Source organism: Eubalaena glacialis, chromosome 17, assembly GCF_028564815.1.
Source record: "Eubalaena glacialis isolate mEubGla1 chromosome 17, mEubGla1.1.hap2.+ XY, whole genome shotgun sequence".
Classification (NCBI taxonomy): Eukaryota; Metazoa; Chordata; class Mammalia; order Artiodactyla; family Balaenidae; genus Eubalaena; species Eubalaena glacialis.
This window is the reverse complement of record NC_083732.1, coordinates 76840088-76866587: the sequence shown is the minus strand read 5'-3', so window position 1 is coordinate 76866587 and position 26500 is coordinate 76840088. Positions and strand designations below refer to the sequence as shown.

Below are 26500 nucleotides of genomic sequence, written 5' to 3'. Positions count from 1 at the left end.
GTACTGCATGCTAACGTCAGGTGAGGAGCCCCTGGAGTCTAGAACAGAAAGAAAACATCTGGGAGTCCAGGGAGGGTGTGTTAGGGCCAGAATTTTGAGGACCTTGAAAGCAAGGCAGAGGAATCAGTGCTGGGAAAGACAGAGTGGGGACTGCAGACAGTCCTGTGGCCGATGAGAGAAGTTTATGGGGAGACGGGTCTGGGGGCAGCCCTCAGGGCGGACTAGAGAGAGAACCCAGTTAGTAAACCCCTCTGAAGGCACAGCAGGGAGGGAGGCGCAGGGTACCGGACCTTCACATCCCATCACGGCTGCCGTCACCCACCCATCAGAGCACACTTCCCCGTGACCCCAGGTAGGACCTCAGAATTTTTTGCCACTTGGGGATCCTGGCAGTCCCTACCAATCCACCCAGGGTGACAGGTCAAATCTCTTTGCCTCGCAGGTCCTATCAGTCAGGTGATGTTTCGGTGCACTAACTCACAGCCTCAAATTCCAGTGTCTTAAAACGGTGAGGGTTCACGGCTCATTCAGGCTCTATGCCCATCACAGTCAGAGACATGTCAGTGCCAGCACCACCCGGACCAGGCTGACAGGGCAGCCCCTACACTGCTGGGTGCCAGGGCCGGATTGGGGGGGAGGGGAGAGAGAGAGAGAGAAAGAGAGAGAGGCACCTGGAAAGTCTCTCACTAGCGTTTCACGTGAAGGCCAGAAAAGGCAAGTCCGTCTGCTTGCTACTCGTTGGCCAGAACTGGTCACAGCAGGCCAGGCAGTGGAATCCTAATCTCCAAAAGGCAGAGTCAGAAAAAAACGAATGGCCTGAGCAGGTCACCTTTCAGAGAACGTGGAATTTACAGTCCATTCATTCAACCAGCAAGAATTTATTTTAACATGTTTAAAAACATTTATGAAGTGCCAAACACCCTCAAATACTGCCATTTCTGTGGGTCCTTTTAACAACCCCGCAAGGTAGAAATCCTTATTCTCAGTTTATAAATGAGAGAGATGTGGGGCTCAAAGAGGTTGAAGTGCTCAGATGGTACGGCCTGGACCTGGCTCCACAGTCCAGGCTCTCCTCCCAACACCACAGTGATTCCGTACAGTTCCCAGGGGAAGAAGGGAGTGATTCCAGAAGCCTTAAGGCAGAGTGGGTAAGACAAGGGTTCTAGAGGCAAGTCATCTGGGGGTACATCCTGGCTCCACTCCTCCACTCCTTAGCCTGCACATGGTCGTGAACAAGCTACTTATCGTCCCGCGCCTCAGTTTCCTTTTCTGCAAACTGGCCCAATACTCATAGTACCCGCCATCACAGTGCTGGGACCACTAAGGGGGATAATGCGCGTGAAGCCCCTGAAGGCGTTTCTAGCACAGAATCAGTAGCCAACCAAGGCCAGTTATGATACTAACATGCCCACCTTACTACAAGGACATGGAACACAGCTCAGGGAGGACACAGGCTTTGGAACCCAGAGACCATCTACTTTCCAATATGTCACTTGGCCTCCGAGGTGAGGTGCACTGCTGACAGGGCCGCTGGTCTATGCCCAGGGGGGAGAGGCCATCCAGCACTGGAGTAAGTGCCACCCTGCCTCGGGGCGTGCCCTGCACCCTCCCTCCCCTTCTCATTAGCTTCTTTTATTTCCTTCCTAGTACTTGGCACTCTCTGAAAGTGTCTTCCTGTGTGTGTGGATCTGCCATCTTGCTAATTGCCTGTCTCTCCAACTAGGAGCTGAGCTCTGCATCTGCCTTGTTCAGAGTGCCGGGCACGTAGTAGGGTGCCCAGCAGGTATCTGTGGAATGAATGGATCAATGAATAAACGTAAGTTCCCTGAGGGCGGGGGCTATGTCAGCTTTACATCAGTGCCCCCAATGCGTACAATACCCAACATGTAGTACTGCACAAGGAGCTACAGAGAAGCCTGCCAGCTCTTCCTGCCTCAGCTCCAGGGAGTGATGCAGCCCTTTTTCCCCTGCTGGGGATTAAGCTGAAGACTGGCCGTGCCATATGCAAAGTCTATTTATTGTTAGCAGTTTTGACCCTGAGACCCTCATTCCCTTCCTTCCCTCCCCGCAGGGCTTGGGACTGGATATCCGAGGGGCCTGAGGACAAGACCAAATGGAAGAGAAGCCAGAATGAAAGAGAGATGAGGGAGAGACCGCTGGGGGGATATCACAAACCCGTGCACACTTGTGCACACGCACATGAGTTGTGAATGCTGGCTCTAGTCTGGATGCTTCAAGGAACTTGCCGCGTGACCATGGGTGAGTCATTCTGCCTCCAGGCCTCAGTCTCCGTGGTGGTAAAACCTGACCATCGAAGAAGAACATTTTTCAGGGTGCTTCCAGACTGAAAATGCTAGAAACAAGAAATCACCTAGGGCTATACTTCTGAGAGCAGGGACCATGGGATTGGAGTTTTTTCATGGCTTCTGTAGGCCTAGCATACAGCATATCAAATATATTAAACCTACCCAGATTCCACTAAAAAAAAAAATTCCCCTGTAACTGCAAAAGTTGAGTAGAACTTGATAAGCTGCTATAAAGTTACATACAAACAGGTAACACTGTTTCAGTTTTGCAGCTTCCTTTTTATATTTTGATACTAATAATTGTATCTGTTAGTTTTCTACCTTGTTTGTAGGAGCCTGAAATACTGACAGGTCCCAGGCACTCTGCTTTTAGTGCTTTCCTAGTCAAATGGACCTATCTGAGATGTTTGGTGAAAATGCCTTTTTCCAGGCATCACCACTCCCCAACCCCCAATGCCCCCCGCCAAGACACTAAATCAGAAAATCGGGTGGAGGAGCCTAGGAACCTGCACTTTAGCAAGATTCCCAGGTGATCATTTGCAAACGAAAGTTTGAAAACCACTGCCATAAAAAGAAGCTGAGAAAAGGACCTAGGGTAGGTAATTCTGGAGGACAAAGGAAGGTTGTGAAGGGGACCGAAGAAGGGGAGGCGAAACAGAGATGACAGTGCAGTGGCTCCTGTTTTGCATGTGTGCACATCGCTTCTGCCCACGTGCGCCCTGCGTGTTCCACCAGTGTAAACACGCTTTGCAAAACCCTGACTCACCCTCTACTGAGCCCCTCCCCTAGTCCTGGAAAAACTGATACTCACACTCAGGCGGCCTGGGTCTGCATCCGCTTTCGTGATTTGCGGGAAGAGAACGTTTCCAGCACATTGACTACAAGGCTTGAAGACCGAAACCACCGCTACAAAGCACTGGTACTGCAGAAGGATATATAAATAGTGCTGTCACCCAGATGTTTGCTGCCATTGGTTCTACCTTTGGTTAGTGACAGACTCTGGCTCCAGCAGTCCTAACTCACTCATGGGGAGGAAGGTTTTGTTTAATGTCGAGCCACACGCACAAGTGCTACACAGGTGCTTGTGGGTGTGCGTGAACACACACACACACCAAACATTATTTGCAGGTGTCTTTAAGTTTCTGCAATGATTAGAGATGTAGCCCAGTCAGCAGAAGTCATCTGGACTGTAATGGTGAATGCTAGTTTCCAAAGCATTGGGAAGATGCCAGGCTGAAAGGGGCTGGCAAAGGAGTGAACTGATAGGAAGGACCAGGTACTGTGCTGGGGTTTTCCCATCTACATTTCATATCAATTGATCTGGGAGAGGATGATCAGTTCCATTCTTCTGATGAGGAAACCAAGACACAGAAAAGGTCTGTGACTTGCCCACCATCCTGTAAGATTGAACTCTGATCTGGCTAACCCCAAAGTTCATATTCAATGCGTTATGCAGTGCTGCCTTAAAATTCATAAGCCGCAAGCATGGCGGGGAGGGAAAAGGAGGGTCTGTTTTAGAGAGAGGGCAGGCGAAGGAAACTGATCTCTCCAATCAGTGAGAAAACCAAAATAATTCCTTAAAAATTTAATTCACAAACAATAAATGGTCATTGGGAAAAATAAATCACAGATAAGCAATAAGAAAAAAAACGCAAATAATCACATCCTCCCCAAAATAATGGTGGTGTTTATATTGTTTACATTAGTTTCTTCTTCCCACCAAATAACATATTTTTTCTAGCCTACAAATAAAATGATGCAATTTTATCAACAATTTTATAATACTGATTATTTTTTAAACATGGGTAATTAGTGATGCCTATCTAATCCTAATCTTCTGTGAATTTATGTCAATCCATATTTCTTCCCAGATTCTAAGAGGGAGAGATAAAAATCTTTCACTTCTTTGTTGTTTGTTTCCTGTTGTCTGTTCATCAGCCACTAATGCATTTCAGAAGGATTAAAGAGTGTTCTGTCTAAATCCTTTGTTCTGCTGGATGATGCAGCCTTAGAAAACGTACCAAAAAAAAAAAAAAAAAAAAATCAGGTTGGTCTCTTCCTCCCCGTAGATGAAAATGGAGCATAGGTTTTTGCACCAACTGAGAAAATGATCCAAAAAAAAAAAAAAGTGTCTTAATACCAAGGGGAAATGCAGCTGTAGTATGCAGAAGGGTCTGAGTCAGGATCTCCCACTGCAGGGAACAGCCCTCCAAATGCACCCCAGGCCCCCCTTCCAGCCATCCCCAAGTTGGGAGAGTGAAAAACAACCTCCTTTTCTCCCCCCTTGATGTTAACGAGGCTCCCTACTGAGACGCAGTTAATCTCATCAATTAAGAGCCTTTTACAACTGGCCTTGCCTGCCAGGCACAGGCTCTCTGTCCAGGGGAAGGTGGGTAAGATAAGTCATGTCAGGACATAATTTATGTTTTTTTTTTTCTTTTTCCCTCCTCCACCTAGGTTTTTGTCATTTGTATGTTTTTTGTTTTCTTTTTTTAATTTAGGCATAATTAACACTCAGTGAAATGTCCAGATCTTAAAGGAACAGTTTGATGAGTTTTGACAAATGCATATACCAAACACACTAAACCACCACACACTAAAGATGCAAAACATTTCCCTCACCCAAAAAGCACCCTCTGCCCTCCTCCCAGAGGCAACCATTGGACTGATTTCTAGCAATGCTGATTAATTCTGTGTGCTCCAAAAATTCATATAAATGGAATCATGTTATGTTTAAAGATGAGCATGAATGATGAGCAAGAACAGGCAGGTCCTGGTGGAAACGAAAAACAGTTGTAGGCGCTTCGGAAAACAATCTGGCAGTTACTCAAAAGGTTACCCATGCAGTTACCATATGACCCAGCAGTTCCCCTCCTAGGTATATACACTCAAGAAAGATGAAAACATACATCCACACAAAACCTTGTACCTTCAGAGCAGCATTATTCATAATAACCAAAAAATGGAAAAACCCAACGTCCATCAACTGACGAATGAACAAATAAAATGTGGTATATCCATACAATGGGACATTGTTTGGGCATAAAGAGGAATGAAGTACAGACACATGAGATAATGTGGATGAACCTTGAAACCATCATGCCAAGTGAAAGAAGTCAGTCACAAAAGACCACACATTAAGCTATGCGTCATATCTCATTTAAACCTCACCATCTTTGTGCGAGGTGGGTCATGTGATAACTCAGCTGAGAAAGTGAAGATTTAGGTGAGCAAAGCAGCAGAGTCACAGTAAATCCAGGTCTTACTGACTTAAGCCCTTGCTTCTGACCATCATAAAACACCGTGCTGGCCACCAGGACACAACAGGGAACCAGACCCACTCAGGCTCAGCTCCAAACACCACAAATCATGATTTCATTGACTTGAGACTTGTGTTCCAGAAACCAAGGGCTTGAAGGAGGAACAGCAGAGGCAGGTCACAGACCACGGGGAGGGAGGGCCTCTGAAGAAGGGGCACGTGGGCCGAGCCAGGTGTCTGGCGCTTTGCCAGGTGCTGAGAGAAGAGGGTCCTGCTGTGGATGGCTCAGGACACGGTGGTCTCCCACATGGTGGTAGAAAGAGAAACTGTCCAAACTTCCTGAAGCGGAATGTGGCAAACTAAACAACCTGAAGAACCCTTGTTTCAGCCATTCTATTTTAAGGGACTCTATCCTAATAAAATAAGAAAATATAGTTGTAAAGATTTAACAATGAGCATCATTTATAGTAGTGAAGCTGAATTCATAAGCAAGCGTCTGTCCCAGATGCTTAAGAAACACTGGAGGGTCTCTGCCACTTATGGCTGAAACACAGTGAAGCTGGGTGTCCCAACACTCAAACGGTGATGAAGCAGAAGTGCATGTGTTGATGTGGGAAGATATTTATCATATATTTAGTAAAATAGCTATTTACAAACTAATGTGTATGTGTAGACAGCCACACTATTACAAGTATATATATATATATATGTGTGTGTGTGTGTGTATATAGATATGTATGTGTGTATATATATATTATATATATATAATATGTATATTATATACATATATTATATATATATATGCATATGCTTTAGTTCATTTAATTAGTCACCTCTGAGTGATAACAAGTGTTTTTTGCTTCTTCCTTTTGTTTGCCTGGGTTTGTGGATTTTTCTGGAGGAGATACCTTGTGCTTTGTAAAAAGAAATGAAGGAAAACTGGCGCCCAGAGAAGAGTTCAATTCTCCCAGAGTGGTTTGATTGGTAAGAACCACTGTTCATTTAATTTATCCGATGCATCTTACGAAGAGTCTGTCACAAGTCTGGGTTATGCACTGGAGGATGGAGGGAGGTGAAGCAGAGAGAGCTCCCGTTTCACGGGGAAGCTGGTCACATAAACACATCAGTGCAGTCGGTGGTCAGATGTTCTACGATATTTGCAGAGGGGACCCCAGCCCATGAAGAAGGGAGTGATCTTTCCCCCTAATTTGAATGCAGACTCGATTACACTTCACAAACTCACCCCTAACGATCTAGTAAACAGAAGGAGTCCCAGTAGCTGTGATGAGACAGTGTTTGGACTTAAAGCTAGGCCGATGACTCCACCACATGAGCCTCTGTTTTCCTCATCTGTAAAGTGGGTGACCTCTCCAGGTAGCCACGAGGATCGGCTGAGCACTCCACAACAGTACAGCCCTGCACACACGACGGGGAGGATTTAACGCCAAGATCTGAACCCCTTTTTTACAAGAGTTGACAACCTGGAATTTAAATCATGATGAATGCCAAAGTGTGGGGAAGAAAACATGTTTACCACTGAAAGACTGAACAGAGCAAGGCAGTGAGCACCGTGATTCCAAGTCACCAGCCTCAGCCGGGCTCACGCCTAATGTGCCTTCCAACTCGGCCCACATTGGAGCAGCTCCTGACTTTTGGAATGTGTTTGGAATCCCAAGGACAGTCTGTACATTTTAAATTAGAAAAAAAAAAAATTCTCTGCAAGGTTTTGTTCACATACGCTGAAGGGAAGTATTTAGGACCTACGGCCTTGAAAATAAATCTTACATAACTCACCTCTGGTATAGTGAAAAAAAAGGGTTTTCCAGTTAGGTGAACAGGGTTTGAATGCTGGCTCCGTGCCCTTTTGTAGATTATTTATTATCTCCTAGCTTCAGGATAATAATATCTTTCCTGCAGGGTAATAATCAGAGCAATGTATGTAGACAGCATAGATGTTCAATAAATGGCAGTTGTTTTTTTCTTAGTGGGGAGACTCAGGGAACTAACAAAGCCATGGGGTAGCATCACCCAGAAGCCATACCTTGGGGGAAATCAGCTCATTATGAAAGGGGAGGAGGCCCAGGGTGGTCTGGCTACCCAGAGCTAAGGCTGACCTCAGCTCAGCCTGGGAAAGGTGAGGCCAGGATACCATGTCTTTCTCAGGGATGTGGGAAAGCTAAATTCGACTGCAAATCCAAATACGAGACCGGCCCTGTGCTCTGTGCCCCTCTGAGATCCTGGCGTGCGTGAGTAGAATGCACTAGGCTTTTCTGGGAGGGGAAGGGAACGCGTCTTCACCAGAGAGTGTAGATGGCACCATTAGGGGCGGCACCGGGCAGCTGGGAGTGCAGCGGGGACCAGAGCAGCGTGGGGTGGGTTTCCATCAAAATCACCCCGGGGCGACTGGTTAAATATTCAGAGTCTGGGTCTACTTCTTGGTTTCAGGAGGCCTGGCTTGGGGCCTGTGAGTAATCTGCATTTTACCAGGCCCCATAGAAGCTTCTCACACTCCCCAAGGGCAGGCTTGGGAACCGCTCCCGGGGTAGAAAAGGACCAGGTGCTGGTCTCAGAAGGCCTCAGTTCAAGGCCCAGCTGGGCGCCAGCTCTCAGGTCCAGTTGTAAAATTTCTCTGGAAAATACTGGGACTGGGCCCAAGGCAAGGCTGGCTGGGACGTCTCTGCAGGCTGCAAACATATGTATAAACAGGGAAATATCAGTATGAGCTATGCACTAAATTATATATATTATGTGTGTGTGTGTGCATATATATATATATAAAACCATATATTCACATATACATACACACATATGCTTTCATATATACATATGCATGTATAATGCACAAAACCACATGTGCGTATATACATATAGATGTCTACATAAAGCCACGAATGTGTATATATACACATATACACACATTTTCATATATATATACATGTATACATACAGACACGCTTATGTATACATACATATCCCTATGTGTGCGCTCATATTCACATATATATACATGTGCAAGTGTATATGTACGTGTGTATATATACATGCAGGTAAAGGCACACACACACATGTATTTCAACTAATCCTCGTATATCTCTACTGTAGTACTAATAGCCCATTTTCCTGATGAAGACTCTGAGGCATGGAGAGAATATTAAAGTTGCCTAAGGTCACACGGCCAGTTAGTGGTAGAGGCTGGATTTGAAACAAGGTAGACTGGCTCCAGAGTTCCTGTGCACCCTCACTAGATTAGAACAGATAACCCAAGAGGTTAAACAGAGGAGACACCGAGAGTCATAAACTGAAACGTACAACTTGCACCCTGGGGTAGGCCATGTCCAGCGATATCTGCCCAGAATTCCTCCCATTTCTGTCCATTGAGAGTTGGAGTCAATTTCTCCTGCCTGTGTACACACACACACACACACACCCCATAGCCTAGCCAGTTGACACATAAAAGTAACGCTTACACTGCATTTTCCCCACTCTGATTCAGTTAGCCCTGCAAACCTGAACCCAACATTCCCAGCCCACGGTCACGATTTACCATCACGAATCACACAATTAGCAAAACAAATGACACTTGCAGTTAGAGCCTGTCAAATTAACCGTGGGGTGCCTGAAGCATGTGGCAAGAAGCTACCAGCCCGGCCAAAGCCACGTGGCGAATAAGCCTAGGGTAAAAGGTCAACAGGCGTGGTTGAAATGGACCATCTCTGCTTCGGTCAACAGGTGACAGTAACAAAGATGGCAGCATGGAATGTCTACTTAAAAGGAGGGAGGGGGACTTCCCTGGTGGTGCAGTGGTTAAGAATCTGCCTGCCAATGCAGCGGTCACGGGTTCGAGCCCTGGTCCGGGGAGATCTCACATGCTGTGGAGCAACTAAGCCCGTGCGCCACAACTGCTGAGCCTGCGAGCCACAACTACTGACCCCGCATGCCACAACTACTGAAGCCCGCGCACCTAGAGCCCGTGCTCCGCAACAAGAGAAGCCACTGCAATGAGAAGCCCATGCGCTGCAACCAAGAGTAGCCCCCGCTCACCACAACTAGAGAAAGCCCGTGCGCAGCAACAAAGACCCAATGCAGCCAAAAATAAATAAATAAAATAAATAAATTTATTAAATAAATTAATTAATTAAATAAAATAAAAGGAGGGAGGAAACCATGGTGAGTTCCAGGACCTGGTTTTACCCCCAGCTGGCTGTGTGATCTTAGACCATACTTCACCTCTCTGGCCTCATTTCCCCAGGTAAGCTTGGTGATGTCCAAAGAACTATCAAGTTCTTTTCATGATTCTCCTTAGTTTCATCTTAAGCACTGGTCATTGCCATAGCATTTACTTTTGACTGGGGGGAAAGAAATCCAGCAAACTCTACTTTGCCACTGTAAGGAAACCAGGGGACAGAGGGTGTCACTGACCTCATGGTAACACAGTAAGTCACTGATAGAACCTTCAAAACCCAGGAACCCCAAACCCAGGCTCTTCTCCTCCTATGGTTAATACCACTCTGCTCCTACACTGGATTCTAAGTCACCTATGTAGGAATTCACACCCTCCCACACCTCTGGACGTGTCCTGCAGCCACCCAGCAGTTCCTCAATTAACGCAGGCTGGTGAGACATTACCACTGTCACTGGATTTTGTTTCCTTGCCCCCACCAAAGCCAGCTGCTTCCTTCAAACTGGTATCAATTGTGCCAGGAAGTTTCTTTTTCCCTGCGATCTGTTGTATGCAGGAAGGTCAGAGGGATCTGTCAAATGAAGGACGGAACCAGATGGGCACATGGAGATACCGGCTGGCCGCTCTGGACTGGCTCACCCCAGCCCTGTTGGTCGTTTGGCCAGTCCCCTGTGCTAGGGGCTCTACTGACTGATAGTGAGGACAAAAGGAGAGTCGTTACGATATTTAATCAGAAAGCACCATCATCACCCTAAAGAACCTCTGGTCTGCTCCAAAGCCAGCTAGGAAACTGACCTCACCCCCTTCCTACAAGCCCACTGTCTCCAGTCCATCCAAGACCAAGGGATGCAATATGTCTCCTGGGGGCAACATGTCCAGGAAAACAAAGCTTTTCTGAGGATCTGTGTGGACATCAGATGGGACTAGCTCTCACTCATCTCACAGATGTCAAAGCTAAGGCTGATCATAATACTAACACGTATGTATACAAGTATACAGTGCGTACAAGGCCCTGTTCTAAGTGCCTGACGTGCTGTGGTAGGCAGACTAGTGGTCCCCCGAAGATGCCCGTGCCTGAATCCCTGAAATCTGTGGCTACATTAGGTTACATGGCAAAGGGGAATTCAGGATGCAGATGGAAATAAATGGCTAATGTGTTCACCTTAATATAGTGAGATCATCCTGGATTGTTTCCGTGCGTCCAATATAATCAGCAGTGTCCTTGAAAATGGAAGAGGGAGGCAGAAGAGAAAGCTGTGACTAAGGAAGAATGGCATGAGAAGAGGTCATGTGGCTGGCCTTGAAGATGGGGGAAGGGGCCATAAGTCTAGGGACGCAGGAGGCATTTAGAAGCTGGAAAAGGCAACGAAACAGACTCTCTCCTGGAGCCTCCAGAAAGAACCAGCCCTGTGTTCCTTGATTTTAGCCCAGTGAGACCCACCTTGGATTCTAACCTATGGAACTGTAAGATAATAAATTTGTGTTGTTTTAAGCCACTGAATTTGTGGTCATTTGTTACAGCAGCAATAAGAAACTAATACGTGAACCAACTCACTTTATTAATTATAATTTTTATAATAATTTCATGAGGTGTTATATTAGTCACTATGGCTACAAGAATGCTGCATTAACAGAATACCGCAAACTCAGCAGCATACAATAATAAGCATTTATTTCTCACTCATGTGTCTGTTAGTCAGCTAGCAGTTAGATGATACAGGGAAGGTCTGTCTGAGCTTGGCTCCGTGCTAGGTGTGAATTCTGAATCTGCTCCAAGTCTCTCATCTTCTGTGGCTTGGATGTACCAAAGGCATGTTGTCATGATGAAAGGCACACAGGAAAGCAAGCCCAACTGCATCCACACGTTTCCATCCTCCACTCCGGTGATATTGCTAACATCCCATGAACCAAAGCAAGTCACATGGCCAAGACCGAAGTCACAGGGTGAAGAAGCGCATTCGCCCACCTTGAGGCCATGGCAAAGGTATGCATGTGTTAATTTTATTATGGAGGAGTGAAGAACTGGGACCAATAGTTCAGTCTACCAATGACAAACACTACTGTCAGCATCCCATTCTACAGGTGAGGAAACCAAGGCACCAGGTCATTAAGAAACTCATCCATGATCACATTGCTAGTAAATGATGGAGTCAGGATCAGAACCCATTCTGCCTTCAGAATATTGGTAGAGGGCTTACACTTACTAATTGCTGGAGCAAGGTCCCTATGACTCTAAATGCCACTGTCTCTGGGTCAGGAGGGGGCATCATCCAGGGGCTGCAGAGATCCCCAGAAGTGAGAGAAAGACACTGGGAGAGGGAGGTTCCCAGTAAAAATGCACATCTTTGCCACAGTGTCTAGAGACTCAGGATGCTCTTGGGGGCCCTTCCATCTCCTGGCATGGGCAGGGGGTCACCAAACTCCTCTCCCTTGGCCCTGTAACTGTGTGTCAGTGAAAACTCCAACTTAAGTAATGACACACTAAGGGCAGAAGAGAGGGGAGGGGATGCCTCAAGTCCAACCCCCTCCATGTCCTGCAGCACCTGAGCCTCAGCCCTTCTCCTTGTCACCCCAGCCAAGATCTCCCCACTTCTAGCTGAAAGGGGGTGGCACATACTCTAACCAAAACCAAGAAGCCCTCTAAGAGAGCAAGGCAGGTAACGCTTTTAGAGCACACACGACAAGCTCTCAGATTTTCCTTTCCTATCACGCAGGTGACTGGCACTCCTCCCAGTCTGCGCTCAGAACAGCAAGGCTCAGTGAAGTTAAGGGATTTGCAGACAGTCACCCAGTTATTGAATGGGGAAGCCCACACTGCAGCCCAGGTCCCCTTCTCTTTACCATGCTGCCAGCCCTGAACCCAGTGCAGAAACTTCAAGGAGAACCTCCCTGAGAGATGGGACAGTGGCCCTTTGATTCGTGCACTGCCCATTCACTGAGCACCCCTGGGGAAGGCCCTGGCACAGGGGTCCAGAGCTACTGCACTTTGAGTCCTGGTTTTACCATCTACTAGATGGGAGAGCTGGGCCACATTACTTAATCTTCCTGTGCTTCAGTTTCCTCACCTGTAAAATGAAGGCAGTAACAGTATCTCGGGGGTCCCTAACCCCCGGGGCGGTGGACCGGTACTGTTAGGAACCGGGCCGCACAGCAGGAGGTGAGCAGTGGGCAAGCGAGCGAAGCTTCATCTGCCGCTCCCCATCGCTCCCCATCGCTTGCATTACCGCCTGAACCATCCCCCACCCACACACCCCAGTCTGTGCAAAAATTGTCTTCCACGAAACCGGTCCCTGGTGCCAAAAAGGTTGGGGACTGCTGCAGTATCTAACACCTCAGGAGGGGCTTCTGAGGATTATAGGGTTTGGTAAAAATGAAGCACTTACAACAGTGCCTGGCATATGGCTGGTGTGATAAAAGCACTAGCTTTTATTGTCATAACTGCGGTAGACAAAATTGACTTCATCCTCGCCTTTACAGGATTCCAGCCTGGTGGAGGAAAACAGATGTGAAACAAACACAAACAAACATGTCATTATAGATCACGCTATGACGGAAAAGTGGAGTGAATGAGAGAAAACAACAACAGGACAGCTTAAGGGTCAGAAAGCACTCACCACACAAAGACGGAGGGAATGAGCATTCCAGGCAGAGGAATGACACGCGCAAAGGCCCTGGGGCGGCAGGAAACAGGGTAGTTTTGTACCACTCAGCAGAGGTCGGTGAGGCTGGAGAACACTGAGTAAGAAGGAGAGCAGCTGGGCCAACTCACACAAGAGCCCCATAGGGATTTTGGTCTCTATCCCAGGAGCAGAAATGGGAAGGCTTACGTATGTTGTGGGTCAGACACAAGTGGATTCCCACTTCAGAAGGTCATGCTGGCTGCTGAGTGGAGAAGGGATTGCCGAGGGGTGAGATTGGATCCAGGGAGTCAAATCTGGAAGCTGTTGCTGTGATCTAGGCAGGGTGACTTGGATAAGAGTGTTGGTGGTGGAGGGAAGAAAAAAGCTCAACTGAAGCCCCAGGTGCCTGAGGCTCATGAGGAGAGAGTCCATAAGCTGGCCAGGATGGTCAGCTGGCTGGCTCTCACCCACTGTCCTGGCCACGGACAAGCTGCCCTGCGTGCTCAAGGCACCATCCTGCTTAGCCAGCTTGGAATGTTCTAGAACATCTCTCTCAGTGGACTTTACTTCTCAAGGCTTTATGAAGGTCCATGCTGAGAGGTGCTGGTGACCTCGGAGCTGACCCCCACACCCTTGGCAGGAAGGGAAGCCATAGTGGGGACAGTGGGAGACGTCTGAAAATTAGATGTACAACCCGACAAGGCCAAGAGTGGTATCTTGAAGGGGGACCTCATCCTCTTTGACCCATCTCAAGGGAGGCATCCTCTCCTTGGGCACAGAACTTCTCCCATACCCCCCCGCCCCCCAACCAACACCAGGCTCTGAGCTACCTTCAGGGAGGGGCCCATGTCTTTCCAGATCTGCGGTCCAGGCCTGGACAACCATCCTGCTGGAAGATGGGCTCTGTGAGGGCAGCTGCCATCTTACACCTCCTTGTAACCCCAGTGCCTGATATATCACGTGCACTCAATTGAATTACGTTCAACGAGAGAACAGATGACTCTCTTCCATTCCCTTGGAGTCAACTTCTCAGTCACTAAATCAATGGTTCCCGTGGCCAAGCCAAAACCATAACCACTAGTCAATAGTTAATGCCCTAAAGGAATCCACATCATGCTAGGAAGTCAGCATGGGCAGAAAGAGAAGAGGTCCATTCCTGCTGTCCAGACACGAGGAAGTCAGAAACCTTTCAACAGAGGAAGATGACTTCAGGGTGGAAGAACCTAAAGATGGAAGGGAACTTGAGCTCAGGTGGGATCTGGATACAGAGGGATAGCCCATTAGAGAGAGGGGAGCCCCCACTCACTGAATATCTGCCATGAGCCAAACCCCAGCAGGAGCCCTTAGACAGGTTCTGCCCACAAGAGCCCTGGCACACGAGCTAGCAGCCCACGTCACGGCTGAGGATGCTGAGGCTCAGAGCGGTGAAGCGACTCGCTCACTGTCACAGAGCCAGCCGCCGGTAGAGCTGCGGCTGAACACAGCCCTGTCGGTGGCCAGAGCCTGTGGATCCCTCAGGCATCCAAAGAGGAAGAAACGTCGAGAACAAAGCATAAAAGTCAAAGAAAGACAGTGGCAGGTTCAAAAGACAAGGAGGCGACCTGCTTACCAGGACCAGTGTCCCACACAAAGGTGACCAGGATAAAATCACAGGGCGGGGTGATGGTGAGGTGGACCTTAAAGGCCACCCTAAGAGGTTAGACTATTTTCGAGTGGAGAGGGACATGGTCAGAGCTGTGCTTGCAGAATTTGGACCTGGCCACAGGGAGGAGGAGAGGTGAGGGACAGGAAAACTTGGCATGCCTGACATGAGGCCCGGCACGGGAGAGGCAGGGGAAGAGAGGGAGGAAAACAGGAAGTGGGACCAGCCAGAAGGAAGCAGGAGCAGGGCCGCCGGCTGGAAGGGGTCTGGGGAAAGGGAGAAACCACTTCTCCTCTCCTTTCTGATGAGAGCAAGATTATTACTTGAGAGCAGGGCAGGACTTCCCAAAAAACAGGACGAGAAGAGCCCTGAGCACGTGTCCCCCACAGAGGTCGCGGTACCCAAATCATGTGGTCACTCTGACCACCTCCGTCTACACTGGAGCTTCATCCACACTAAGCTCTGGCCTCAGGCCCTGGGGGACCCAACAGTGCCCCTTCCTCTGGCATCTCAGGGCCAAAGACAGGCACAGAGATCAATGGAACCCAAAGGCAAGTGGTGAGAGACGGAAAGAAAACTGGATGAAGAAACCAAGGTGCAGAGAAGTAAACAACTTGCCTGATATACAGCAAGTGCGTCCCAGAATCAGGATTCTAACACAGGCTCCTCTGTGTAGACCTTGCCTGTACCACTCAGGGACCCAGCAGGGAGGAAGCAGAGGAGTAAACGCCCTGACCTCACTCCCTTCCTGCCTTCCCACTTGCCAGTGCCTCCCAAACAGAAGCCCGAGGGCACCAGAGCCCCGTGTGGTACCCATCCTGTTGCATCCACACAGGTCGGCCTCCTGACGGGGACACGGAGGTTACCCAGCACCTCGTCACTCCCACAGCCAAGACTCTGGTAGGTACCTGGGCCTCAGCTTCCTCCACCCTGCAATCCACGGGGCCGGCGCACGGCCTGGACTCTGCAGCAGGAGACCGCCTGCCTCTCTGTACAAGGGCAAGACGCCTCACATGCCTGCACCCCAAGCTGGTCCAGCAGCATCAGGCTCTCTCCTTCCTTCCTCATTCACACTCCCGGGCCCTGCCCTGTTTCTATCATATGCAAAAATCTCAAAATAGCCTACACCCATCAAGGCAGGCCATTGGGAGTGGCTGTCTTGAGAGAAGAGGGCCAGCTGATGCCACTGCAGCCCAAGCCGCCCACTCTGGGCCCCGGCCTGCCCCTCTTACCCTCCCTGCCAGCCCTGCACATGAAGGCCTGGCTGCCGGTAAAAAGAAAGGGCTCCTATCTCTGATTCCACAGGGCCTCTGATAAGAAATGTCATCCCTTGCTGTGTAATATTACCTGGCCGGATAAGAATCTCTATCATGCTCAAACATATGGCTGGCTACAGAACACAGAGCCCGGCGGTGCAGGATAATTTATTTGCTTAAGCTGAAAGCCCTGGGAGGCTGAGAGAAATGCACTGAATAAGAGAGTAACAGCCAAATTATAACCTATCCGACTTGGAGTTAGGATTTTTTCCCAGGGAAGGATGCAGCACCTGAGGACAATAGCGGGCCTGCCTCACTTTTCTCCCGACCCAATAAGCATTTTCACCTTCCTCTTTCCTCAAAGGGCACTTTCACTTATGTGATCGCATTTAATCCTCACGACAACCTCAAGAGAAGCATTTTTAGCCTCCTTTTACAGATCAGGAAATTGAGATTCAGCAAGGTTAAGTAACATGGCCAAGGTCACATGGGCAGCCACGCCAGCACGTGGAATCAAACCCACCGGGTCTGACTCACCAGCCTGCTGTCAGTTCAGGAGTCCGATCCCAGCTGCCGGGTCGCTTGGCTCATACAACAAAATTAATCAATTAAGTCAGATCGGCCTGACTGACAGCGTCAGCTACATGTTATCATCTCGAAGGTCTGTTTCAAGCCTCTCCCCCCATCCTCTTGAGTCTTTGTAATCTGGGGAATAATGAAGCCTGGCAGAGCATAGAAACTCAAGGGGCGGGGGTGGGTAGGCCAGGGACGGTACCCAGGAGAGGAGAAGGGACATCCGGGGCTCCCACTCCAGCCCATGTGTTTGAGGAGCAGGAGGCAGAAGGACATTGTGGAAAGAAAACTCCCCCCTCCGTTCATCATTCATGCGTTCACAGATACTAATGGAAAGGCTGTGGTGTGCCTGGATCTGGGCTTGGCCCAGGCGATAATATCCTTGCAAATGGACAGATCCCGCCCTCCTGGAGGGGTCTGTCTTCTGGGACTTACAGATCAATAGAGGCAGGAACCACAGACTGTGTTAAGTGTGGACGTAGGAAGTACAGGCAGCTGATTTGGGAGTGGTGGAGATGCATCAGTGGAGCCGTTAGGTTAGCACACTCTACACGCTGTGATACGCCCTCCTTTTTTTCATTTTATAAAATCAACATTGTTAAGGACGACAGTGGTTAATAGAACTTCAGGAGTGTTCCGTATCACTTCATAAAGCCACCCACTCTTTTTAACAGCTGTAGAGTACTCCATTTTATGGAGGTATTGTGATTTAATCACAATAAGCTGAAAGCCCTGGGAGGGGCGATCCCCAACTGAGGAGCATGTAAATTGTGTCTCATTGCGGGGGATGAACAGAGGAAGCAGAGAGGGCTATTAGGGCAGTGAAACTATGCCATATGATACTACCATGGTGGATGCATGTCATTATACAGTTGTCATAGAATGTTCAACACCAAGAGTGAATCCTAATATAAACTATGGGCTTTGGGTGATAACGATGTGTTGGAGAATGTAGATTTGTCAGTTGTAACAAATATACCATTCTGGCACAGGAGGGAGAATATACCATTCTTGCTAGTGAGGGAGGCTGCATGTGGGGACAGAGGATATATGGGAACTCTCTATACTTTCCACTCAACTTTTCTGTGAACCTAATAATAATAATAATAATAATAATAATAAAATCAATTGATCAGGCAAGTGTGAGTTTAGCTCAAAAATCTCAATCCCATTCTGTTTTCTTTTTTCTTTTAATTTTTTTTCTAATTCTTTCTTTATTTTCTTTCTTTCTTTATGTTTGGCTGTGGGTCTTTTTGGGTCTTCATTGCTGTGTGCGGGCTTTCTCTAGTTGTGGTGAGCGGGGGCTACTCTTCGTTGTGGTGCGCGGGCTTCTCACTGTGGTGGCTTCTCTTGTTGCAGAGCACGGGCTCTAGGCGCACGGGCTTCAGTAGTTGCAGCACGCAGGCTCAGTAGTTGTGGCTCGTGGACTCCGCAGCGCAGGCTCAGTAGTTGTGGCGCACGGGCTTAGTTGCTCCGCGGCATGTGGGATCTTCCTGGACCAGGGCACAAACCCATGTCCCCTGCATTGGCAGGCAGATTCTTAACCACTGCGCCACCAGGGAAGCCCTCTGTTTTCTATTGACTATTTTTCTCCCTAAGTTTGGGTCAAATTCTTCTGTTTCTTCACATATCCAGTAATCTGATTAAAAACTAGGCACTGAAGATAGGGGTAGGGGATTAAGAGGTACAAACTACTACATATAAAATAAATAATCTACAAGCCTATATTGTACCGCACAGGGAATACAGCCAATATTTTATAACAACTATGAATGGAGTCTAATCTGTAAAAATTTTGAATTGCTATGTTATCATCCCAAAACTAATACAGTACTGTAAATCAGGGGTCCCCAACCCCCGGGTCACGGACCACTACCGGTCCATGGCCTGTTAGGAACTGGGCCACACAGCAGGAGGTGAGCGGCGGGAGAGCGAGCAAAGCTTCATCTGTATTTACAGCCGCTCCCCATCACTCACATTACTGCCTGAGCTCTGCTTCCTGTCAGATCAGCGGTGGCATTAGATTCTACTGTGTACTGTGCATGTGAGGGATCTAGGTTGCGCGCTCCTCGTGAGAATCTAATGCCTGATGAGCTGAGGTGGAGCTGAGGCTGCAAATACAGATTATCATTAGCAGAGAGGTTTGACTGCACAGAGACCATAATAAATCAATTGCTTGCAGACTCGTATCAAAACCCTATCAGTGAGTGGCAAGTAACAATTAAGCTGTATCTTACGGAGTAGACTGGACATAAGCAACACACATCAGGTGTCACTGTCTCCCATCACCCCCAGGTGGGACCATCTAGCTGCAGGGAAACAAGCCCAGGGCTCCCACTGATTCTGCATTATGGTGAGCTATATAATTATTTCATTATATGTTACAATGTAATAATAATAGAAATAAAGTGCACAATAAATGTAATGTGCTTGAATCATCCTGAAACCGTCCCCCACCCCGTTCCGTGGAAAAATCGTCTTCCACGAAACCAGTCCCTGGTGCCAAAAAGGCTGGGGACTGCTGCTGTAAATCAAATATACCTCAATTTAAATAAAAAAATAAAATAAAAACTAGGCATTGTAGGTCAATAAGTAAATAGAGAAATAAGTAAATAAAAACGGTCTCACTGTTTGCTATTTCAAACAATGTTGAGATGAAGATCTTATTCACATCATCTGCAACTATGCATGTATTTCTGCAGAATAAATTCTAAGAGTTCACCCAGCAACTTTAAGCTCGACTTTTCCTGCCCCCTTCACTGTAGCTGTGGCAAAGTCTCACACTGGGTCTTGACAGGTAGCGGCTCCCCGTTTGCCGCCCTCTTTAGAGCCTGGGAGGGCTGTCCTAAAAGCACCTTCCTCCTCCTTGCTGAGCATCTGCTGCCATTCCCACAACAGCACGTGAGCAAACAAACAAATGTCACTCAGGTCGCTGAGACACCATTCCTCTTGCTTCTGCCTTGTCTGGCGCGTGGTGGTTGAGTTCAGGAATCAAGCTGGACACTAAACAAGACACCTACCTCTCTTCACCCAGGCTGCTCCCAGAACTGGTTGGCTTTCTTCTTTTTCTTCTGGGCCCTGAGATGTCCAAGAGTTCAGAGAGCCCAAGGCTGGAGAGAAGCAAGGCTCCACAGGAGCTCGGAATGCCTCTGAAACCTCAGCCCGGCCTAGGAAAACACAGTAAATAATGTCAATTATGCAATGTGGAGACCGAGGCACCCTGAAGAAAAGAATTCATTACAAAAAGAAAAATCCTCTGATATTCAGAAGATAAGGAGAATATGTCTTTGTGGCTGAAGTAAAGTGGAACCTAAGGTAAAGGACGTCATCCTACACGTGGGAGGCTGGCCATCCACTGGTAGATGCTGAGTGAGGAGAACAACCATGAGTAAGACAGAGCCCCACTCCTCCAGGAACTCATGATCCACTGGAGGGTACTGAGAAAAAGGCTGTGAGCCATGTGGTCCTGGATGGAGGGACCAAGAGCTTTGGGAACAGAGGAAGGCATCACTGACTCTTCCTTCGTAGATGAGAGAAGAGGATATTTGAGCTAGGTATTGAAGAGCAGAAGTTCACCAGGCAGAGAAAGGTGGGGAACTTTTCAAACAGTATTAACAGCATGTGTGATGTGGAGTGTGAAAGAACGGTCTGCCAGCGGTCAGACTGTAAGGGGAATCCCTCACAGGCTGTGCGAAGAGTTTGCCCTTCCCCCACAGATGCGATGGGGACTCATAGAGGCTCTTGAGCAGCAGGGTGACAGATCAGATCGAGGCCACAGAATCACCGTGAAGGAGCAGCTGGTGAGAGCAAATTCTCAGCCGAGGGCGAACCAGTTCATCACAGAGCAGAGCAACAGACATAGTGATTAAAACAGTGGCCTCTGGAGCCAGCTCTCTGTCTTCAAATCCCAGCTCTGCCCCTACCAGCTTGAGAAAGTCTTCTCATCTGTGAAATGGGGATAACATCAGCAGAGGTCTCTTTGTGCTAGTACATGGATTGTGAAGTAGGTGAGTTAATATATGTAAGGTGTTTAGCACAGGGTCCAGTACACAACAGGGGCATAAGACATGACATCTTTGGGACTGCTCCATCTCCCTATTCCCCTAGCGTTCAGCACTGCCAGTTCTTTTGAAACGCAAGCTGCCATCAATCCGAGCAAAGGCGAGCAAGGTTTGATTTAGGAGGGCTGGAACTCGGTCTGAAATAGAGTTTGGGAACTGCTAGAATTGTCAGCTTTCCCAACAGCCCTGTAACAGGGATGATCTGAGATCGTGGTTCTTGATGCTGCTTCACCAGAGAATCACGGGGGGAGAGGTTATAACCCCAATGCCTGGGCTCCACTCCTGACTAATTAAGTCAGAATCTTTGGGGGTTGGGTCCTGGCAGCAAGATATTTAAATTCCTCAGATGATTCCAATGTGAAACCCCGTTTGAGAACAACTGATCTATGAGTCAAATTCAGCAGGAAAGGGAACGCTGGCAGAAGGAAAAGTGCCGCCACCCCAAGCTGTGTCACCTCCAGAAGCTACTCGGCCCTCCAGGCTTCTGTTTCCTCCCCGGCTGGGGTGGGTGTGACGATGCCTGGACCCTGAACACCTCACAGGGCAGGGGGAGGCCACCCTAAGCTAACAGATTGAGAGTGCCCGAGTCACTAACGTTGTGACACCTCCCTCAAAGCTCTTCTGGAAACCGAGAAGGGCACCACACACCAACAATGCAACCAGGAAGGGAACTAGTGGCAAAAGCACTGGTTAGGTGTGGAGAGCTAGTAGTGGCCCTAGGCCCTCTCACTAACCAGCTGTGTTACTAGCAGTCCCACCTTTCTGAGCCTCAGTTTCTTCAGCGGTTGACTAGGGATGAGTCCTGACTTATCAATCAGACAAAGGGAGAGTGGGGTGCAAGGCAGGAAGACATACACTGAGCTCTGAAGGGTCAGGCTCATGCAAAGCATTTTGATTTAGCATTTTCTAGGTCTTCACTGGAATGTGAAAAGTTCTGGAGAGAGGAAATGCCCCCTTCGACAACTGTTGTGACTGAAGGGAGTGGGGGAGACGAGGGGCCGTGGAAGCTTTCTTCGGGGCAGGCTAGGGGGGAGCCCGCCGGCGTCCAAGTAGGGGTGGGTGATAGGACAGCAGGGCAGGGTGTGGCCGAGGGCTGCCCTGGCCGAGACATTAAGATAGGAAGTGCTATCTGGGAACAATGGAACTACTGTACGGTTGTCCCAGCCTGGATCTGACAAGAGGGGATAAGACTCCAGGAAATACGTCCCCCAACAGCTGGCCAGAGTGGTCCCGACAAACCATGGGCCCCTTTATTTGTTCATTCATTCACTCGTTCATGTGCCCCGCACTAGTGCACATAAACCACGTACCAAGAATTGTGTTAGAAGGCGGGGATGCCGAGATGAGTAAGGCTCGGTCTGCACCCTTAAGAGGGACAAAGATAAATAGGGCAAAGAAAGAAGTAACATTTAAGTATAACACCATGTGCTAAAACACAACAACAACAACAATAATAATAATAGCCACAACTTATTGATGGCCAACCAAGCACCAGGATGCCAAGCATCCTGGCATTTTATATTTAATATCTCAAATCCTCAGTGTCCTCTCCAAGTAAGAGTTCTTGTTCCATTTTACAAATATGGAAACTGAGGCTCAGAGAGGCTGATTACTTGACACAGATCACACAGCAACTTTAGAGGCTGGGCTCGTATCTGAATTCAGGGCAGTGTTCCTTCAACGCTTGGGCTCTTTCCCCACAGCTGCTGTAATCCAAAGAATCACAAGTTAACAAGACGAAGTATCCTCCCTCGTGTACCTCTTACACGCACCGTTCCCTCGTTTGGAGAAAACAGTTTAAAAACCATAACAAGCAAACAAGAAAAAAAAATGAGGCATGGCACCCAGCCTGGACTTATTGCTCAATACATGCTGACAGACAGAGAAAGACAAATATCATATGATATCATTTAAATGCTGAATCTAAAAAAAAAAAAAAAGACACAAATGAACTTATTTACAAAACAGAAACAGACTCACAGACTTACAGAACGAACTTATGGTTACCAGAGGGGAAGGGTGAGGCAGAGGGATAGATTGGGAGTTTGGGATTGACATGTACACACTACTATATTTAAAACAGATAGCCAACAAGGACCTACTGTACAGCACAGGGAACTCTGCTCAACATTATGTAACAGCCTAAGTGGGAAAAGAATTTGAAAAAGAATAGATACATATATATGTATAACAATCACTTTGCTGTACACCTGAAACTAACACAACATTGTGAATCAACTATACTCCAATATAAAATGAAAAGTTAAGAAAAAAAATAAACATGTCCAATAGTTCAAGGATGCTTAAAAAAAAATACATGCTGACAAATCAGAATCCAACTCTAAGAGCATCTGAGCAGTGGGGCAGGGGTGTGAGGTATTTGGGATCCAGCAGGGCTGGATTTGAATCCCGGCTTCAGTATTTACACCTCCCTGAAACTCAGTTTACTCGTCTTAAAGATGGGAGCAATAAAACCTACCAAAGGACAACTGGGACGAGGTCCAGAAAATGGAGACAATTTCCTGCCCCTTAAGATCCCTGCAAGCCCCGCCTCGGCCTCGGGTGAAAGAAAACAGCAAGTGAAAGGACAACCAGGAGAGACACTGGCATGTTTTGGAAGCTCCCACCAACTCTGGCAATAGGCACCACACCGGGAACCTGACGTCTTCCACAGAGAGCCAGTTCCCTCCCTTGGACCGGGCAGCCCTCCAGGAAAGGGCACGAACTCACTTTAATTCCGGCGCCACACCTGCCCACCGGCCTGGGTGCCACCTAACCCTCTCAGGACTGCACCCACTGATGCCTGAGTACTGCTCAGAAAGCTGGGGTACAGCCAAATGGGGGTGTCGTGGGGCAGGGGACAGCTGCTGCAGGAATGATGACCCCTACTACTTTTAGTTAACATTTACTAAATCCTGACTGTGTTGCAGGCACTACACTTAGTTTTTCTGTTTTTTGTTTTACCGGCAGGGAGGCATTCATGGTTTAAATTAGAATTTAAACCTTTAGATTTAAATGATTCCAGACTCTTCAACTGCTGGTAGCTGGGTGATCTTAAGCAAGTCACTTTACCTCCCTGTGCCTGAATCTGGGCCTGGAGGTCAACTCTAAAACAGAGACTCATCTGTTCAACCCATATTTAGTAGGCACCTACCCACGTTCCAGGGACTAAAGCATTAAATACAAGTAACAGAGATCTCGGCATTTGCAGGGTTTGAAAGGGGGCGGGGGTGGAAGATAGTCAACAAACAGATGAATAAACAAGTAACTACATAGGGGGTCAGATGGTGATATGATACGTGTTACAGAGACCAGTAGAGGAAGAATGGAGAGGGAGATGGGGGGTGAGATGGGTACTGTTTATACAGAGTGGCCAGGACGGCCTCTCAGGTAAGGAGACATTTTAGATACGTGTGTGTGTGCATGCATGTGTGTGATATTTATTGAGCACTTACTATATTCCAGGTAGCCATTCCAGGGTTAGGTTAGGTGTTTCACATGGATTAACTCATTGTACCCTTTTGAACATCCTTAGAAGGAAGACGGCGATACTTTCCCCACTTTACAGAGGACAAAACTGAGAAACATTATTTAAATGACTTGTTCAGGTGACCCAGGTGATTAAGAGCAGAGTAGGTTGCGGGCCTCTGAACTGCACACACTAATTCTTCCATTCCTAGACCCCCGTTTGCCAGCAAGTGATGCTCTGTGGATCGTTACTGTGATCACCGTCAAGACGCCTACGAGAAAAGAAGCAGAGGACGAAAGGAGAGGGAAGCACAGCACAGCTCCTGGCACAAAATACACATTTGAAACCCATTTGGAAAGTAAAGGAGCGGTGACTGTAGACACTTCGTCCCCTCTGTCTGTTTCTGAGAGACACAACACCTTCACTCCCTTTTTTATTCATCTTTACTTAATTTCCTCGAAAGAAGAAGACCTGAGGTTCTGCATCCACTTTAGGCTGACTTCTGATTTGCAGCTTTGTTCAAGGTCCTGCTGGCTTCCACACCAAAGGCAAAAGCCACCCATCCAAACTCACGACAGCACCTCTCCCTTCTCAGGGTCATCATTCCAGAGCCAACCTTGGGGTTTTTCTGCTCAAGCCACAGCCTCCAGCAATGGGGAAAAGGGGAGGACAGACAGCCGATGATGGTTCTGCAAGGTCCCAGGAAGCAGACATGGTAACATCCCGAAGGCAGACTCCTCCTTTGAAAGACTGGCACCTGCCTTGGAGATTCTCATCCTCCAAAAGGCCAGAAAGAGCTCCTCTGTAAAGACTGTTGAAGAACCTGCTTCCAGGGAGTCTCCATAATGTGCTTTTCCTCTGGTTTCCCAGTGGAATGGAGCTCCCAGAGGCAAGGTCTCAGGATTTTGCCCCGGATACCTCGCATCTGTAGGGAGAGCATGTTCCGTGAGTGGATCCAGAGATGGATGGATGCAAGGGAAGGAGAAAAGGGAAAGGGAGGGAGGGGAGGAAGGAAGGAGGTGTGCAGTGGAGGGTGAGTAAAAAAAATTCTACGGCACGAGATCAGGGGAGGTAGAAATAAAAGGGGAAACAGATAAAAGCAAAATGTCCATTAATATGGAATAGTTAAAAAAAACCATGGACTACTATGCGGCAGTTAAAAAAGAGTGAGGTATGTAGACACACAGAGAAAAGCTACAAGATATACTGCTGAGTGAAAAACAAATACACTGAAATATCTGATTGCCTCTAGATCTGAATGCCATAGAGTCCATGGAACCAGAGACAAGGCTGGTGGCTAGATCTGGGGTTAAATCCCAAGGAGATCAGCTGACTGAGTCCACTGCCTCAGCGGACATTTCCACCCACGAGGAAAGGAAGGCCACACCTTCCCTCTAGGCCTCTAGGCAACAGTGATCTTATGACCCCGTTTCTAGTCTGGCTTTGGTCCCCCGGTACCTTGAAGGCAAAATGAATCAAATGAGCAACCCTCCGCTCCTGGGCCCCAGCCCGTGATAACCCACGAAGAACAGCGCGTTTGCATGGAGCTGCAAACTGAAAACCTACGGGCTCTTTCTGGCTACAGGTTCCACCCACAGGATGTTTAAAATATTTCTCAACTCACTGCCTACATCTAAAAATTCAGGAAATTTCATTACACAGTCCAAAAATGTATTTGGTAGCCCTGGTCCCACACAAAACAACAGCTGGTTGGATGCTGAGGGCAGGGTGGTCCTTTATTCAAGGTATGTATGCTCCCATTGGCTGGAGCCCCATCCCTCAGAGAAAACCAAGCCCAAACTCAACCCAGATGAAGATGCCGCTGCCCAGAGGTGAGAAAACTTGCCCAAGGTCACACAGCAAGCCAGGGGTAGGATGGGAACTAGAACTCAGTATTCCTTACACAAAGGCCTGTGTCCCTTCTACCTGCCAGGCTGCACCTCTTCTCATTTAGAACCAGTCACAGCCTTAGAAAGTAGATAATCCATTTGACATCTGGCTAGAACAAGGATCCCGGTGTCACCTTGAGTCCAGAGCAAAATCCAACTCAGGTAGAAGTGACGCCTCAGACGACACAGGGGCCCAAGCACACGGCACCATAATTAGCCCAGACCTGGTCATCGGGACGCCTCTT

The 26500-nt window shown here is 48.0% G+C and overlaps 1 long non-coding RNA gene across 20 annotated transcripts in view; it reads right to left on the bottom strand.

Annotated features, from left to right (window-relative positions):
- The window catches only part of LOC133077459 (uncharacterized), a 380931-nt gene that overhangs the window by 152235 nt on the left and 202196 nt on the right, over positions 1–26500 (bottom strand). For 16 of the 20 annotated variants that reach the window (XR_009697732.1, XR_009697735.1, XR_009697721.1 and 13 more), the window contains exon 4: positions 19857–20003. This is a non-coding gene — a long non-coding RNA (uncharacterized LOC133077459). Of the gene's footprint in view, positions 1–875; positions 2305–3117; positions 3229–19856; positions 20004–26500 lie in introns of those variants that run through there. The other 4 variants (XR_009697738.1, XR_009697739.1, XR_009697740.1 and 1 more) reach the window with 2 other exon arrangements.